Source organism: Podarcis bocagei (assembly GCF_964188305.1).
Source record: "Podarcis bocagei genome assembly, chromosome: 9".
Classification (NCBI taxonomy): domain Eukaryota; kingdom Metazoa; phylum Chordata; class Lepidosauria; order Squamata; family Lacertidae; genus Podarcis; species Podarcis bocagei.
Genome location: NC_138134.1, coordinates 37,472,881 through 37,491,227, shown reverse-complemented (window position 1 = coordinate 37,491,227; position 18,347 = coordinate 37,472,881). Strand labels below are relative to the sequence as shown.

At 42.6% G+C, this 18,347-nt stretch overlaps 1 long non-coding RNA gene across 1 annotated transcript in view; it reads left to right on the top strand.

Moving 5' to 3' along the window:
* LOC308595184 overlaps nucleotides 1-18,347 on the top strand; it is a 198,338-nt gene that overhangs the window by 60,949 nt on the left and 119,042 nt on the right. The window contains exons 4-7 of the long non-coding RNA XR_014011881.1: nucleotides 366-492; nucleotides 2,851-2,973; nucleotides 13,684-13,732; nucleotides 13,847-14,790. This is a non-coding gene — a long non-coding RNA (uncharacterized lncRNA). The remainder of the gene's footprint in view (nucleotides 1-365; nucleotides 493-2,850; nucleotides 2,974-13,683; nucleotides 13,733-13,846; nucleotides 14,791-18,347) is intronic.

Below are 18,347 nucleotides of genomic sequence, written 5' to 3'. Positions count from 1 at the left end.
TAACTCCTGACCACTAAAACTAATCTTCTCAATAGAAAAGGGGGAAATAGGCAAGCTTACCAATCTGTCTCTGCTTACACATGACAAATGGCCGTGTATGTTCACGTATTTCCCATCTCTCAGACGAGGGAGAACACCAGCATGTCTTGATTTATTTCACTAAGCAAGGGAACATAGGAATTGTCATCTCAGGTAATAGATGGGCTTGATACTCTGTTCTTGGCTTTTTTGTTTTGATGTTCCAGGGAGATATATATAATGCTAGGTGGTACAATTATGAAGTAACCTTTACATAACTGCATTGCTTTTCTCTCCTGTCTGCCGCCTATTCTTTTACTATGTTTTTTGCTTTTGCTTTTGGATAGGATAACTAAAAGTGAACGAAAAGAAAGATGATATAGGCATTCATTTAGATTATTTCACAAGAAAAGCATCCATAAGTGCCTCCAAACTGTCAGTATTTTGCGGGAGGGATTCACACCAGAACTTCAGGTATGTGCAGCTAAGGTGCATTAAAGGGTTCTGCCACCCTTGCAAATAAAATCCACTTAAAAGCTTGGACTTTTGCAGTTTGGAAAGTGATGGGGAAATGTATTGAACAGTGTGGGCTGAAAGAATGATGCACAGGAAGATATGGGCTGTGTACCCGCGATACAGCACAGTTCCCCCCAAAAGAACTGTTCTGGAAATTGCAGCTTTGTGAAGTGTAAACTACAGTCTCAGGATTCTTTTCAAGATGTATGTGTGCACGAGCTTGCTTTAAATGCATGGTTTGTATGCAGCTATGGTAAACACCTTGCAAGCAAATCAGAACGAATGTTCAATAAAGACCAAACTCTGGGAATGTTGTGGGTAACAGGAGAGGATATACTATGTAATATTATCCTTCCTAACTCGCGCTAGCAAGTTTCTTCATACAGCAGAGTGCATTCCCCTATTACACAGCAGGAAGCTGGTTGCAGACTCGTTAGAATCTCTTAAGATAATAAGCAATTCACTCTGGCTTGCCCAGATTGGGATATGTTCCTGGTAATATCCCTTGAATCCCTCCTAAAAGAATAAAGACACAACAGTCTTATTCATAAGTAACAAAAAGAAGTTTACAGTGGTACCTCGGGTTACAGACTCTGCTAAACCCAAAATAGTATCTTGGGTTAAGAACTTTGTTTCAGGATGAGAACAGAAATCGTGCGATGGCAGCGGGAGGCCCCATTAGATAAAGTGGTACCTCAGGTTAAGAATGGACCTCCAGAACGAATTAAGTTCTTAATCTGAGGTACCACTGTACTCACGATCAGGCAGAACACAGTGTGATCTCTGAAGACAGGCTTTAGGATTAAAGTTACAAATAAGTACAAATAGTTTTACCCCATATGGGAGGGTAACCCAGTCTAAGTGAAGCAGGAAGCAGGCAGGATGAAAAAGAAGAGAGGTGGCTATGTGACTTGGCCTTTACCGGGTCTGGAAAGGTCATGCCCACCTACTGGTCACATGCAAAGAATGGATGCTCCAGCCAGGTATAACAGGAAGTTCGACTGGCTGGACCAACATTCCCTGCATGTCCACTCTAGCAAAACAGGTAATGTTGTACTTGACTGCTCCAGTGGATTACATCCCACACAAACACAGTCTAACCACCATGTACACTTTTGTGCAAGCAAATTAAAACGACCCCCAGGTGGCGCAATGGGTCAGTGTGTCTGGCTGTTAACCAAAAGGCTCAAGCCCACCCAGGGATAGCTGTGGGCATTGCAGGGAGTTGGACTAGATGACCCTTTGGGTCCCTTCTAAATTTCAACTCTGTTTTTCTGAGAGTCTGTGAATGCTGTATAAGCAGGTTGTATTGAGGAGCCCTGTGTGTGAGTGTCAGAGAGAAGGAGGCCTTCTCCAAGTTTAATATAATTTTGGCTGGAGCCTTTTGCCTTACAGAAAGCCTGCATCTACTGAAATTTCTTCTTCCACCCATCTATTAAACATGCCGGAACCCTGATCTCCTTTTCAAGTTTAAGGCCCACTTTTAGTCTGCCACACTCAGTCAAATCCTAATCTCACCACTCTTTTGATAAGATACTGGGAGGGTGCAGGCTGAACAGGCCATCAGTGAGAGTGCAATACAAGCTTGCTGTGTTTATACAGCCAACATGTGCACCTTTATTCTGAGAGCTGATTCATGCAAGATAGCCATCTGCTGTTTTTACACAGGAAATAAAAGATGGTGCTGTTAGCATTTAGGCAAGTACAAGGCACCTGGCACAGAACTGGGGAGGCATTTCTTCAGTCCAGAAATGTAGTAAGCACCTTTGTTCCTCCTCAGCTGCCTGCAGAGAGAGATACAGCTAAGGAGGTATAAAACAGCCATACCACTCTGGTGAGGTATGCATGAATTAGGCCTTAGTTAAATCAATCGCTGATCAGCTGCATAATGGCTTTCCTGTGCTCTTATCTCTTTGCCACTTTTTTCCTGATAAAATGTCAAGGGGTTTAGCAGAAGCTAATGTGCAAAGTCCTAGATCTGCTTGTGAGATCTGCCGTTTGTGTGTGTGTGTGAAATCCTTCCCAAAATACAAGCAATACTTGGTATTAGGAATTTCAGCTCATGGTCTCTGTTTCTGCATAGCGTATAATCAGCTCAAGAGCAGAACATCTTTAGTACATTTTTATCTACAACCCTCAATACTGAGGGGATGGAAAGAGAATCTTCTGGTGAATTCTGACTCAGATGCACATGGGTGCCAAAGACTGTCCTGTGCTTGAATTTCTCAGAAGCCATTTTGGTCTTGGAACAGTTTGTTAGAACAGCGCACATGTCAGTATATTCTGTCTCTGAATTATCACATGCTTGGTTTTCAGGTTCATTCCATGTCCTTATAGAACTTTGGAGTGGCACAGAGGAAGGATTTGCAAAATCTCTGAAGCAGCATTCCCTTAAATCACTATGGGAGCCAGCTGAGGCTCTTGACAGGCTCAAAATAAGTAAGTTGTAAGTTGCTTTTAAAAAATCTCTCAGGGATACTTTTTCTTTTTTTCTCTTTTTGATTCAGCTGGATCTCCTCCAGTATGTCTGCTCTGACTATGGCAATCGAGAGCCGCAGTTGGAAAGCATTCCTCAAACTGCCGCAAGCTGCAGACTGCCATTTGGTGGCTTTTTCTTCCTGCCAAAAAGAGTCAAGTTCTACTGAAGCTTTGACAGCTGTGCCTTGTCATGAAGAAAATCCTCCTAAGAACAGAACAAATGATTTATCTTGATAGTCCTGTGTAATGACCAGTTTTATTTGCAGAATGCTTTCAGTGAGTTGTGTATCACCCCCCATATTTCCCCTAGCAACAGACTGAGAGAGAAAGAGAGGGAAATAACTTACATCTTTTTTAAAAAATAAACAAGCAAAAAAAACAAACAAACCCAAAAGCAAACCATCCACAGTTCATCAGGGTTTGGTTTTTCATATCTTATGAAGCCAAAACGTCTGGCTAAAGATGATTGGCATGGAGGAGGAAACTGGGATTTGTATTGAGTGAACACAGAACTAAGGCAATTAAATCACATAAAAGTGCCAAATTATATTAGCAAGGAAGTGTGCCACTGAAGTTCCTCAGAACCAGACTGCCTAATACCGAGCCAGACGATTGGTCCATCTAGCTTAGTATTGCCTCAACTGATTGGCTATGACTCTCCAGGGTTTCAGGGCATTTTCACCCTACCTGAAGATGCCAGAGATTGAATGTGGGGCCTTTTGTAAGCAAAGCAGATGCTCTGCCACTGAGCTTCGTCCCTTTCTCCTATTAAGGGAAAGAGGAATTTATTATTTCTTAATCTTTGAATCTTCTGAATAACTAAGTTGTTTAAACTTTACAACGTTACAATATCCAAAAGAAAAATGTTACAAAAATAGTACTGGGTTTCCTTTTTTATGGTGGCATTAACAATCGTGGCCCTGTTCTGTTTAGCTCTCCACTCCTCCCCCTGGCAATGCACTAATGATAGATCTGGGCGTCACTGACACAGATAATGAAGAGATTGTTCTGGGTTTATCCCTTTTGACTTGATAGCTTCACACGCATATGGGAAAAATTCATTTGCTGTTTCAATTACTTCTGTAATTAAGTTGATCAAACACAATCCATATAAATTACCTAAATTGAATTTGATTGACTTCTCAGTCCCATGAAGTGAATAGGGTCATGTAAACCATACTGAATAGCTACACTAAACATACTTCATTTTCAAAACTTTGAATTTGCTAGAAAAACAGAAATGCATTTAATACACTTTCTAAGAGGAGCACTCTCTATACTTCTTAAGTCTCAGAAGATTTATTTTTATTTCTCTATACTCCTATTTCTGTTTAGAAACCTTTCTGTTTATAGAAACCACAACTTTTACGTATTCCGTTTCTCTTTTTAAGGGAAAAAACAAGAAAGAGCCTAGTAGTACCTTGAAGACTAACCTATTTATTATGGCATAAGATTTCATGGACTGGAGTCCACAAAAGCTTATGCCATAATCAATGGGCTAGTCTTTAAGGTGCTGCAAGTCTCCCCATGTTTTTTTGCAGCAACTAACCTAATGCAGGAATGCAACCAAAATGGGCACACAAATACATATATTATAAAGATACAAGGCTTGCTTACATGTTAACAATGAACACAGGCATATTGTACACAGGTAGATTTATACATCTCAAGTATTGTGCATGCAGGTGCACAAACTATATAGTCATTAAATGTTACATGTGAGTGTGTGTGGCACTAGTATTTGTCCACAAAGATTGTACACGTTGTAGCATGTAGCATGTCATTAGGGATGCAGACCTCACTGCAGCTCTTTGACTAGATTCGCACCGTGGTTTATTTCCTTTCCTTCACATTTCCCTAACTATTAATTTCTGCATTATATTTGAGCTTTCACACAATGTAAAAGGCACTTTTAGAAATCCAGTGGAATATAGTAGAAGTTTACCACTCACTTCTGTATTCATTTGTTCCAGAAAAAAATCCATTTACAACCCTATTAACCCAGAAAATTGTGGGGGTGAAGTGTTGAAATTTGGGGACAGTATACCAGCATAAAGTTGCTTCCTGCAATTTTTGTGGCTGAACAGAACCATGCATGTGCAGAAAGGGTCAGGGAAAGCAATATTGTCCAATTGCGTTCGTTGTTATGTCACATCACATCCACTAGTGTGAATGAAATTTAGTATGACATGTTGGTATAGTGATTCAAAAGCCACAGTTCCACAATGCAACAGGTACTGCAATGTGAAACGAACATTAGAAAACAAGGCAGAAGCACTAACGTTATAACCAGGAAAATGAATGCAATATTCACCATTTCTGAATATTGTCAAACATTTGACGGTGTTTGCCACCATGGAATGCGTGAAACAACATTTAACTCAAGGTTAGGGGAACTGCAGCTTTCCAGATAGTATGGCCAATGGCCAGAAAACGTTGGAGTTGTGGTCTGTAGGGCCACAGGTATCCCATGATCACTTAAGTATTTTTTTAGATGTATTTCCGTTCAATATGGCCTGGATCATCAGTAGTCTTGGGATATAATTGGATTTCAATGATATATCTGAAAGTTGGGAGCATCTACAGAGCTGAGCCACATAAGGGTTGACAGGTGTCTGCTTAAGGACACAGCATGGTTCATGACCACAACCAGGTCCGGGCTGCAGTGTCAAATCTTTATTGAAGGGCAGTGCATCACAATAATAGACTTTGCAGGCCCATTATATCCTTGTTCTCTTTTAAATTCTCGACAGCTTGGCTCTTTTCAGATTTGAAAAGAGGTACCTTTGAAGTGAACCAGCTTTCAGATTCTGAATGTTCAGAATCATTGTATGTCTAACTCCAATGTAAAAGGTTTGGGGAAGTTCTTAGCAAGCACAGTTTCAGTAACCGTAATTAGAACTAAAAGGCGTGCATAGCACTGAATCATCAGATAATGCTTAAGCTGTGGTGTCACATCACTGTATAATTGACAACTTGCTGTGCAGGAAAAAAATGTAATAATAGCGCTTAGCTGTTATGCAGTTTTCCTGGAAATAGCAGAAGTCATGATTCATGCAGAGAATAGAGGCAACTTCACAGAGTTTACTAAACGTTTGCCTCAACAACCCAGTTCCATTACTTTGAAAGCAAAAGGCAACTGGCAATGAGTGTTGCTTCTGTAGGGAACAGATTTCACAATTTCACATTTGTGTATCTTTCTAGTGTTGTTTTTGTGACTGGGATCTGTTGGCTTTTTGTGCCATTTGGCAAACAGGAGGAACAAGTCCCAAGAGGAATGATGGTTAAACATCTAGAAGTGAGGCCTGCGACAAAATGTTACAGTATATCCACGTCACCTCCTGATAAGGGAGCTCCTTTCAGAGTTCCAGCCAAGCAGCAGTGCTTTTCTCTAGGATATGTAAGCTGATAGAAACACAAGCTGGACATTTACAGCTTTTCTTAAACACCCTTGCACTTACGCAGACCATTTGGCATCCTGATACCATGTTCTTGTTTCTTAGATACTTGTTTTGGCTTCATTTCTGTCAGCATTTGCCATATTGAGTTCTCTGTTAGAAAGAGTGATGTATCAGGTTGAATATGTGCTGAACACTTCACAATGTTTTTGCCAGGCAGTGCCCAAAAAAGAATGTAATAAAAGTGGTTGTTCCCGTTTTACAGAGAAGTTACTAAAATGGATTAAGACATCCATTATCCTCTCGTAGACAATATATGGATACTTGGCTGACATGGATGTTGGCCAATATTGTGAAAACCCTTGTTGCCAATGCCATGACTTTGAGCATCTTCAGTAAGGAATAAATTGTATTAGTAACACATTGATTTACTTGAACCAGGCCATATTCAGTAATGTTTATTTTTAAATTGAATTGGTTACTGGTGGCCTTACAGATGCTAGACTCCAACTTCTGCGATCCCTGACTGACTGGGGCTGACAGGAATACACACACACACATATACATACACACACACACACATATATATGTTTTATATATCTAACAAATGTCTGATAATAATATTTCTCATACAAGAGACATTATTGTCTGGAAGACTATGAAACAGGAGGAAAATATCTTTACAACTAAACCACTAGGTGGCAGATAAACCATTGCATAGCGTTTGCATCTTAAAGCAGAGTTTAATATTGCCTTTATAAATGACACTAGGGAGAAACATGAGTTTAATTTTTGTTCAATTTTCTAAACATCTCTGTGGCTGCTCTTTGAAACTGTGCTTGGGAACTTTTTGAGAGACACTCAAACTGTGAAGGAGAGTGTATTGGCAAATAAGCCTGGGGACCTGCCAGTGGCAGAGCTTCATGCTCTGGCACCGGAGGGTGGAGAGCAGGTGGGGGACGGGGCTGACACACGTCCCGGGGGCATGGTGTGCGTCCTGGGGGTGTGGCGCCCAGCAGGGGGGGGGAGCTGCGATAGCACCCACCAGGATCGGTCTGCTGGGGGTGGTGCACTCCCCCCGCATGCCTTTTCCTCCGCCAGTGGGACCTGCATGGCTGAGTATCCCCAAGTAAGAACTGCCAACTTTCCATTATGCCACTGTAGCAACACCTTCAGGACTTATTTGTCTATAATGTTTACCCCCACCCCCAGGGTGTGAAAAAGCTTCTGTATGCTTTCCAGACAGCAAACTTCAGGTTTAGGTGAATCAGTTTCCCATAAGTTGGCAACCCATCATAGATGTCCATGCTTATTGATTGTTTCCACATCTTCCTTAATTACTTGGAGCCACGCGTTGATCAAATGCAGAGTCCTCTGAATTTTAAGGCATAATTTTGGCATAAGCATATTTTCATGACTTTGAATATTTTCTTGACTTAAACAAAATCACATGTGGGAGAATTTCCTAACTTGAATAGTTGGTATTCCTTTCAAGTTTCCCCAAATAATGCAAAATCAAGTAAATGAATATGTTACAGAAGAAGAAGAAGAAGAGTTTGGATTTGATATCCCGCCTTTCACTCCCCTTCATGAGTCTCAAAGCGGCTAACATTCTCCTTTCCCTTCCTCCCCTACAACAAACACTCTGTGAGGTGAGTGGGGCTGAGAGACTTCGAAGAAGTGTGACTAGCCCAAGGTCACCCAGCAGCTGCATGTGGAGGAGCGGAGACACGAACCCGGTTTCCCAGATTACGTGACTACCGCTCTTAACCACTACACCACACTGGCATAGTTATTTTGAGAAACATTTATTTTCTTTGCCATTTTGTACAATGCATCCCCCCTAGCAATACCAGAATTGCCTTTATGTATCAAATGAGTGGCTTTTAAACACCAGAAGTTTCTCTTGGACGGTATCAGAAACACCAATCTCTAAAATTCCATAAAGCATAATTCAGGCATAAAAAGGAAATAGAAGTGTTGCCTAAAAGGTGAATTTTTGAGAAAGCTTCAGATAGGTTAACTTGCTGCTCTCATATGTGGTGGTGTCAGGGAACTGACATCGGAGCTAGAGGCGGAGGGAAGGCTCTCAAATGATGCTGGAGAAATGATGCTGTTTTCTCTGCCAGCGGCCAGGACATTTTGCCAGGGTCTGCCCACAAAGAAAAGCCTGGCAAGGCATGGTGGGAGCTGCAGGGGTTGAGGAGGAGATGGTAAAGGAGCAGGGAAACGCCAAAGCTTGGCTCCCACTCAGCGGGCACAGCAGCCAGGCCAGCAACCAATAGGAGTGCCCAAACCAGACCCCCCCCCAAGGCGGCTATAGCCATAGAAGTGGTGCTAGAACTCCCAAATGTGCACCCAGTCAAGGTGAAAGGGCTGTTGGATTCAGGCAGTTCCTGCAATTTCTTCAGCAAGGACTTTGCACTAGAGCACCAGCTCCACCTGCTGCCCCTGGATTTCCCCTTGCAAGTAACCACCATTGATGGCAGGGAGCTTCTGGGAGGGGAAGTGACGCACCAGACCCCACCAATGAGAATGAGGGTTTCTCATTGGTGGGGTCTTGCTGCAGGTCAAAGTGGGCTTCTCAATGGCGAGACACCCGGAAACCAACGGGCAAGCAGAAAGAGCGAACGGTATTCTCCAGCAATACCTACGCTGCTATGTCAGCGAGAGGCAGAACGATTGGGTAGAAACCCGGGTCGGAAAACACGTGGGTTCCCGCGGAGGCAATCACTGACCGGTATCTGGTGGAGGAATTCCACCGCCTGTTCCCGGACAAACCCAAACCACTAGCGAGATTCTGGGAGGAGCAATTTGGAACCACAGACGATGAAGAGGATTTTGTGGGGTTTTCTGTCTCCGAAGGGGAAGGAGAAGAGGCTTCGGAGGAAGAAGAATCAGACTGGGAGGCCCACCCCGCGGGAAGGAATCAGAGCGGGTGGGAAGCGGGTTTTGAATCCTCAGAGGATGGCGACAGCTCCTTCCGGGGGTTCCCCGCATCGTCGGCTGAAGAAAGGGACGAAGTTGGGTCAACAGGTTGGGCCGGGGGTGGAGGGGGTCCTGGGGGGGGAGGTGGATGTCAGGGAACTAACATCGGAGCTAGAGGCGGAGGGAAGGCTATCAAATGATGCTGGAGAAGGGCCCAGCAGGGAGAGAGGCAGCTCTGCATATGGGGTAGCAAATCAGCGCAACACCAGGAATATAGAGGGGCTGATGGGGGAATCGGCGAGAGGGCTCCAGGACTCTTCACCGGACACCAGCGGGGAGAGCACGGGTCCTCCACTACCCACGCCCACCCTGCGCAGAAGACTTCCGCGCAGAGAGAGTAGGAGGAGACTGGGTGTCAAACAACTTTTATGTTGGAAAAGATTTAAGAAACGCCCACTGACGGATTCTGCTAGCGACTGAGGCAGCCACGAAGTGAAGGGCTGCCCAGACTGAAAGGTTTAGCAAGGCAACAAAGCCTGGAGAGGCGGCAACTTACGCACGAGCAACCCATACACATTACAGGTGGGATATATTGCTTGGCTGCCAGTGTTTAAGATTTAACTGCCACTCCAATTGGCTTCCATGCATGGAATTGGGAGGGTCTCTTAATGTTGGTATTTTAAATAAATAAAAAATAAATTTGTACATTGAAATCAATAGACTTAGAACAGAAGCTCTGCTAATTTATCTGTCCCATATCAATGAGGCTACGACGTTTCTCTCTGTGATGACAAATTCACCTAAGCCAGGACCACTTTCTCTGCTTCATGTTCCATGATGAGTAACAGCAGGAGAAAAGAAACAGAGTTTATCCTAATAGGAAGCTAGGAGACAAGGATCTGGTTTATAATGACATGTGCATAGCAATTTCTGGACACATCAGTTATGCCTCCATTACTTCCTATCACCCCATCACCACCATTTGTTTCTTTGTACAGTGGTACCTCTGTATACGAACGGGATCCGTTCCGGAGCCCTGTTCACATCCAGAAGCAAACGTAACTAGCGACGGCACGTCTGCGCATGCGCACATCGCCTTTTGCCGCTACTGCGCATGCACATGACGTCATTTTGAGCATATGCGCATGCGTGAGCGGTGAAACCCGGAAGTAATGCGCTCTGTTACTTCCGGGTTGCTGCGGAGCACAACTCGAACGCGTTCAACATGAAGCATATTCAACCCAAGGTGTGACTGTGTGCCACTTTTCTGAAATATTGCGCCCAAAGTATGTGTGTGTGTCTGTGTGTTGGAGAACTGGATCCGGCCATTGGGCAGCTGATAGCAAGGGATAGCAGTGCACAGAAGCTTCAGTGATCACAAGCTGACCATTGTGGCTTGTGAGGCTCTGTGCACTGAAGACCCACCAGCTGATCATTGTGGTTTCCATGCTGTGCAAAAAGGGCCAAGTGATCAGTTCCCTGCCACTGATAATAGGGAATAACTGAATCCATGTCAGTTTTCACGCCAGCATACTTCTAAGACAATTACCTTACATGACAATGTCAAAAGCAAGTGCAAGAATCCTCCTGCAGGAAGATTCATGGCAGCACCGAAAGCCTACTCTCAAAGTGGGCCCGTTGGGTCTCTGTTACCTTCTTCAGATCACTAGCCTCTTTTCTAGGGATGATATTTTCTTGTAGCACTAATGTCAGCCACAGGAGGTAAGTGGCAAACAGCTCAAGTATCACTTTGAAACTTTATGCATATTGATATTCCCATAGGCAAGATGATATGCGCATTAATAAGAGTGCCATTATTTCTCTGTCTCTCTCCTGCTCTCTCTCTCTGAGCTGAGACATGAACAACAGCTGTCAGGGATTGATCAGATGAATTTCTCAGTTGAATTTGAATTGAACTGAGATTGCTTGGCAGTCTGGTGCTTATGAGGATAATATATATATTTATGCTAATCTCCTCACCCCCTTTCTCTAATGTGGCAGGAATGTATGCCTATGGAATACATTGTATAGAACAAGGGTCACCAATGTGGTGCCCTCCAGATTTTCTTTGACTCCAACTCCCATCATTCCTGATTATTGGCCATGCTGGTTGGGGCTGATGGAAGCTGGAATCTGATAACATGTGGATGGCACTATGCTGGCTACCATTGGTGTGGATACATACATTGTGGTGGTGGTGGTGATAATAATTTATGCTATGTTGATTCAAAGTGCATTAATTGTGAGTCAGTAGATCTCCTTTTTTCTTCTGCCCAACTGTAGACAACGTTGGTGGGAATCTGGGAGAAGCCTAATAAAACCGACCCATTTCCCCCGATGATGAAAAGGTTTTGCAGAACAAATTGCCTTGCCAGATTCCTCATCCTGGGATTTCATTGCAGTTTAAATTAAGTTTAATATGTCACCCTGAAATCTTACTTTCTTCAATACAAATTCCATTTGAAACCAAGCTCTTTCTCTTCTGTTCTCTGCTGACATCATTAGCACTCTTCCTTTTGTTGCCAGATAAGGCAATCAATATATTCGGTTAAACAAATACTGCTGTTGTTTATCCGTGCAAGTCTGTGATGCCTGAGCTAATTGGCAGACAAACATTTTCAAACCCATCACAATTAATTGTCACCCATCAGAAGGAAATTTCACTATCCTGTATTTATTAGGCCAAGAGATACAAATGGTCTCATTTAAACCTATCTAAGGCTACAAACCATTATGGCTATGCTCTGCCTCCATGGTCAGAGGCAGTAATGCTTCCGAATACTAGTTGCTGGAAATCACGGTTGCAGCATGGCAGGGAAGTGCTCTTGCGCTTTGATCGTCCTTGCCATAGGTATCTGATTGGCCGCTCTGAGAACAGGGCGTTGGACTAGGTGGGCCATTGGCCTGATCCAACAGGTTCATCTTATGTTCAAAATATTGAATTTATAGGGTTGGATGCAAACTTAAGTATGCTCAACTAGAGGGAGTAACTTAACGCTCTGCTCTAACCATGTCTTCCATCTGGATCCAACCTATGAGATTATTCACTCTGTCAGTAGTTCTTATCCTTTTATAGCTGCTTTGTACACATGGCTTTATTGTGGTCCATAAACCCAAAATGCAGCGAGGTATAGTAAATAATGACTACAGAAGTTCCAGAAGAGTAATGGGAAAGGAAGTATGAGAAACATCCTTTCCCTGCACTTTCAAGTCATATCCAAGAAGATGTGTCTATATTTGTGTTCAGTGAATACATCTTCCTCTTTAGATAAGACCTGAAAGTGTGGTGAGAAAAAACTCAAGTCGCTTATGCTTCCACTCTCCCTACTTCTTTAGATTATCTAACCTGCTCTAACATCCAGATGCTCAGTTCCTTGGAAAGAAAAGAATGAGTAGCACTTTGATTCCCTAGGCCAGTTTTTATCAAGCTTTCTGATGAGGTGGACTGGCACCCCCCCCCCCAGTGTGCCAGGAACCAGTACCATATATGGTCCCAAAAGTCAAATATGGGCTGTAGTGGAGTCACTGGGGACTGGAAGCCTGTGGCTTGTGGACAGGCACTGACTGGTCTGTGGACCACCACTTTGACTACCTCTCAAGGCTGACTCTGGTTTGGGGAGCAGGAGGTACCAGAGTCTGACTCCTGAATCCAGAGGAGCTGTATGCATCATCCTAATGCTGAATGACCTTCCCAGAAGAAAACAGCAATAATCAGAGTTTAGTGTCAGATGTAGACTGGCTCCAAAGAACACCATCAGGTGAGAGTTAAAAGCCCTTGAGATTTTAAATACAGAAGCAAACAAGAAATGCATCACAAAACAAGCAGTTGTTTTTCTCAGTAATGCAGAATATTTAAAATGGATCATTACTGAATAATCTTTTTCTGCTGTGTGAAGATAAGATTGATTAGTACAGCCAGTGAATTCATTCACAGGAGCGGTGGGGTGCAGGGTTGGATAGAGCTGATGAGCTTCTTAGGAAGGATATAACAGGTTTAGGTAAATTTCAGCCAGCTTTTCCAGTTTATTGCTGTTAAGTTGATGTTACAACACAATTGCCTTTATAGCTGTTTTTCATCTGTTTTATTAGATGAGTGCAATTGTTATTGTGCACTTGTATTTTGTGTTGTTTTTTCTACGTGTTTATATACTTATTTAAAATGTTCAAATATTGTCCACAAAAAATGGATTCTAGGGCAGTTCACAATTAAAGTTAACGTACACCATCTTGAATATTTTGTAGAAAGGTGGGATATGCAGTGAAAAGTCAGGTTTTTTTTTACCAAATATAATCCTCATGATGAATTAAAAATTAAGTCTGTTTTCCTTCATTTATGTGACTGTAGCTGGAGCTGACCATGGTACTAGAAACTGAAGATACTACTGTTCAAGCAGGTATTTCAGTCTTTTTCACAGCAAGGATCACAAGAAGTTATAAATTGTGGACAGTTGAAGTAACCCATTAAACAATTCATCTCCATTCATTTCTCCCTCTTTTTTTCATCTCAGAAACTTCAGTGGGTGCAGTGACATTTATGAAATGAATATGCAGCAGAAAAGAGTATGGAATCCACTTAACCATTCAGTGCTAAGAAACTGGTGTGCTGGGATTTTTCAACTGAATGATGATAAGGAATGTTAAGGAGACAGGGCTGACAACGTCCCGGTAAACAGACATGTATCATATTGTGATTCATTATCTCAAGAACGCCTAATAGCTGTTTGCTATAAGCTATACAGAGTACAAAATTAAATTGTTTTGAGAGAGTGAATGTGTTAATTTTTTTCTTTCCCAAATCATATTAAGGAAACAAGAAGTTATGTTTCAGGAGCCCCATGCTGACAGTTAATGGAAATGAACATGAAGATGGATGTTGTTTAATCAATAATTTCATTTTAAAAGTTGCCTGCGATATTTATGGTTGGACATCTCCTGCTCATTATTTGTGAGTGTCTTTTAAAAATGGAAAGATCATATAGCAGTGCCAGCTTTATCTGATGGTATATCAGCATGCAGAGTACTGACATTTCTGAAGACTGACAGGTCAGTAAGTGGATTCTGCTTCTGCATCTATGGAAGTAGAATTTCACTTTGCCTCCTTGGCCTGGAGTCCCACAAACCAATTACCCAGAATCATCTCATTAAAATCAGTCTGTGATCCAGAGAACTGTGTGTACGGCTGGGTCACATTGTTGACTATGGAAAGCAAAGATTCGTGAGGACAAGCCACTTTCTTGCTGACAGATGGAAAGCCTTCTTGCACTTGCCGGATCATCCCACCTTCCAAAAATGCAATTACACAACTTTGAACTAGGGTGAAGGCCACAGCAAACAGGACAACCACTGCTCTTCATTCCATAAAATCTCTTCATGTGTAAGATTCCAACTCTCTTTCTGAAGAACATTTTCATGGAAACTTTTGCGCAAGTAGACTCTCTTCTCCTCTGCCCAGGTACACAGCAACTGTAATTTTTGCTGATAGTTCAGCAGTTCGAAGGTGCTAGGGCAAGGAACTGTCTGAAACCCTGGAAAGCCACTGTATTAAAAATACTGGGATAAATGGCCCAATGGTCTGGTTTAGAGTAAGGCAGCTTACTTACATTCCTAATGAAAAGGATGCCCAACTTTACAGTAATTGCAAAATCTTACATTACATGGATCATAATCTGATCTGCCATGCCTATAGTTTCTTTACAGCCCCACTTTTTCTGCTCCATCTTTCCAGTCTTTAGTGCGATTGACAAATGTGCTGGGGCACCTTTCCACTCAAAGTTGCTGTCAGAATATCACCAATCTCAAGCTTTTCTTCTGCATAAGCTTATTCTGCTAAATCGTAGTTTGCTGTGCTGTTAGGGTGGGACTGCATTACAAGGGATTCTGCATTTGAATGCAACGTGAGCCCTGCACATGCAATGTGTGAAGGAGACCCATACACAGAACAAGGCTGCAGGGCCATGTGCCTACTCCCAAAGTACAGGTGTTATGCATGGGCATCTTCAAGGGAACTCCTTGACATGTAGACTTTCCGTGGGTATCGAATGTTGTAATATGGAGAGTGAATTAGTAGTCTTTCCCTTGCAGGTGTGCATAAAAGGTAAAGGACCCCTGACAGTTAAGTCCACTCGCGAACGACTCTGGGGCTGTGGCGCTCATCTCACTTTACTGGCTGAGGGAGACGACATTTGTCCGCAGACACCTTTTCCAGGTTATGTGGCCAGCATGACTAAGCCGCTTCTGGTGAAACTAGAGCAGTGCACGGAAATGCCGTTTATCTTCCCGCCAGAGCGATACCTATTTATGTAATTGCACTCTGACGTGCTTTCGAACTGCTAGGTTGGCAGGAGCTGGGACTGAGCAATGGGAGCTCACCCTGTCGAAGGGATTCGAACCACTGACCTTATGATCGGCAAGCCCTAGGTTCAGTGGTGTGCATACCTAACACTAATATAGGAGGTAGGGCCCCAGGTGGTCCCATGTGGGAGGTGTGGGTTCCACAGGTGGCCCACAGTCCCATTCCAAACATGATTCTTCTATATACTAAAAGGTGGCACACTGGGGATGAGCCACCTTCTAGATGAGCTCTTTGCCTGCTGTGCTCGTTTTTTTATTTGCAGACAATTTTTGACATAGGTGGGGACATTCAAAAATATGATTGTCCATCCATAGTCTGAAGTGACACTGTCAGTCTTTTGCACTGTCTCAGGACTGTTTCACCTCATTCTGGTGTATGTATAGTGCAGGCCTCATGAGGAGCCAACAGACACTTTGAATACTTAGTATTCTAAGGACCAAACTTGATGTGACATTAATCTCAGGAAGTTCCTGTTGATGCCAATGAAGGCTTTTCTTGCAGTTAATTGGCAGCTCCTTATAGGAGATTTTTGCTGGGATCATCAGGAGCTATGTATAGTCATTATTCTTGGTGGTGCTACCAAGCACCAGATCTGTGGTTTGTTTCTGTTTTCTGTTTTTACTTTTACTGTTTAATCCCAAGGCTATAAACTTTAATTCCTTAGTGGTTTTGTGGGAGCCGCATGTAATATCATGCAATTTCCAGAGAATCCCATATTCATCTTATCTAAATGCTTCCTTATTGTGGCATTATGCAGTTTGATAATGCAATTTAATTGAAGGAAGCTGGTCTAAAGAGAGTCCTGGCTTGCTACTGGCTGACAATGGTGTAGCGGGGTTTTTTGGGGTCCTTTTCAAAAACCAGCGTTTTTATAGGCTTCTGCTTTAAATCCATTCCTCTCCTCTGTGCCTCCTGCCCCCTTGTTTACTTTGGCCTAGTCACAGCAAATTTAGTTTTATTACCAATTGATTTCCCCCCACCTTTCATACCGTCCAGCGGAGAAAAGGTAGGGAAATGTGATTTACCGTATAATACTAGCCAAATCAGCATGGAAAGGCATAGACCTTGAAAATGCTTATAAACTAATCTTATTTCAAGTTTGCAATGCCCCTTTACAAGAGTGTCTGTATTCAACGTGAGAGCTTGCTGGCTGATGAATGCGTGCCTTGCAGTGTTACCATGCATATAAAATAGTTTATGGGAGAATATAGTAATAAAATCTCCACTGCAACTTGAGGTGGGACAGCACTCTATGCTTCAGCAATCTCCTTGCTGACAGATAGGTCCACATCCTTTTCAAACTGAGTGGTGTACCTTTTGCTGTAGCTTCCTTTGCATTTCCTATAATTTAACTCCCATATTCTTAGAACATTAAGCATCCTTTGCATAGCTTCTGATCCAGCAGCACTCTGCAGCTTTTTAAAATAAATAAAAAACCTGTTCTTAGCATTGTCTTAAATTCCTCTTTTCCCATTTTTTTTTAAAAAAACCACAATAATATAATCTCTTCCCCACCAGCTCTAGATGACTATGGATGCTGGCCCACTTTAATCACATTAAAGGTTTTATATGACGATCCCTGGTGGTTAGAATATTATTTCTGAAAATGTATCTCAAGAATATATGTCAAAAGTAGTATCCCTTAAGGCAGATTTTAAATTATATCCCTATCTATTACTAATTATTTTTAGGCACATATGAAAAGGAAGGCTAGATCGGAGGGTTACTCTTATGCTCTGGAAATGAGTGTAAGCTATGATCCTCAGCAGCATAGAGTAGAAAATATATTCCATGGTTTGGTGGGCCATAATTCCACACACCGTCCCTGGCCCAAAGCCTAGTGTACATGCACTCTGAGCAAATGGAGCCACCACATAAAGGGGCTTTTCCATTCCCTCCAATGCAGAGGGATGTTTTGAACCTACATCTGATTCTGTGAATGATTTGAGATGATTTATTAGACTTGACTATTGCTTTATATATAAGAAAGGCTCATAGCAATTTACAATGTGTATAATACAATGAAATGTAATAAAAGCGTATTAAGTGATGCATGATATCAAGAGTAACGGTAACAAAATCATGCCCAGATGCCCAGGAGAATAAAAATGTTTTTAACCTGGTGTTGAAATGATAGTATGGTTGGTGCCAGGCATGCTTCCCTGGGAGAGAGTTCCAAAGACAGGAGGCTTTTAACAGAGAAGGTCCATTCTTTGGTCGCCACTCTTTGTGCTTCTTTAAGAGGTGGGACACAGAGAAGGGCCTCAGATGACAAACCCAGTGTCCCAGCAGGTTTCTGTAGGATGAGTCAGTCTTTTAGGTATTGGGCTCCCAAGCCACATTTGGTTTTAATGGGTAAAAACAGGTTTTTGAGTGGCGTCTGGAAGCTAACCAGCAGGCAGTGCAGTTGGACCAGTGTTGTATGCTTTCGCCTTTGTGTTTTCATTCATAATCTGACTTCCACTTTCTATATTAGCAGAAGTTTTTGGAGCATTTGTTAAGAATAGAAAAGCCTTTGTAGGGAAAGCATAATTCTCTTTGTATGACAAGTTGACCATGACCCAAATGGGCCCTGGAACATTGCTTGTAAGTACCTTGTACCATAGCTGTTTGAGATACGGGTCTGAAGATATGAAGTGGCAGCCCTGCTGAAGTGA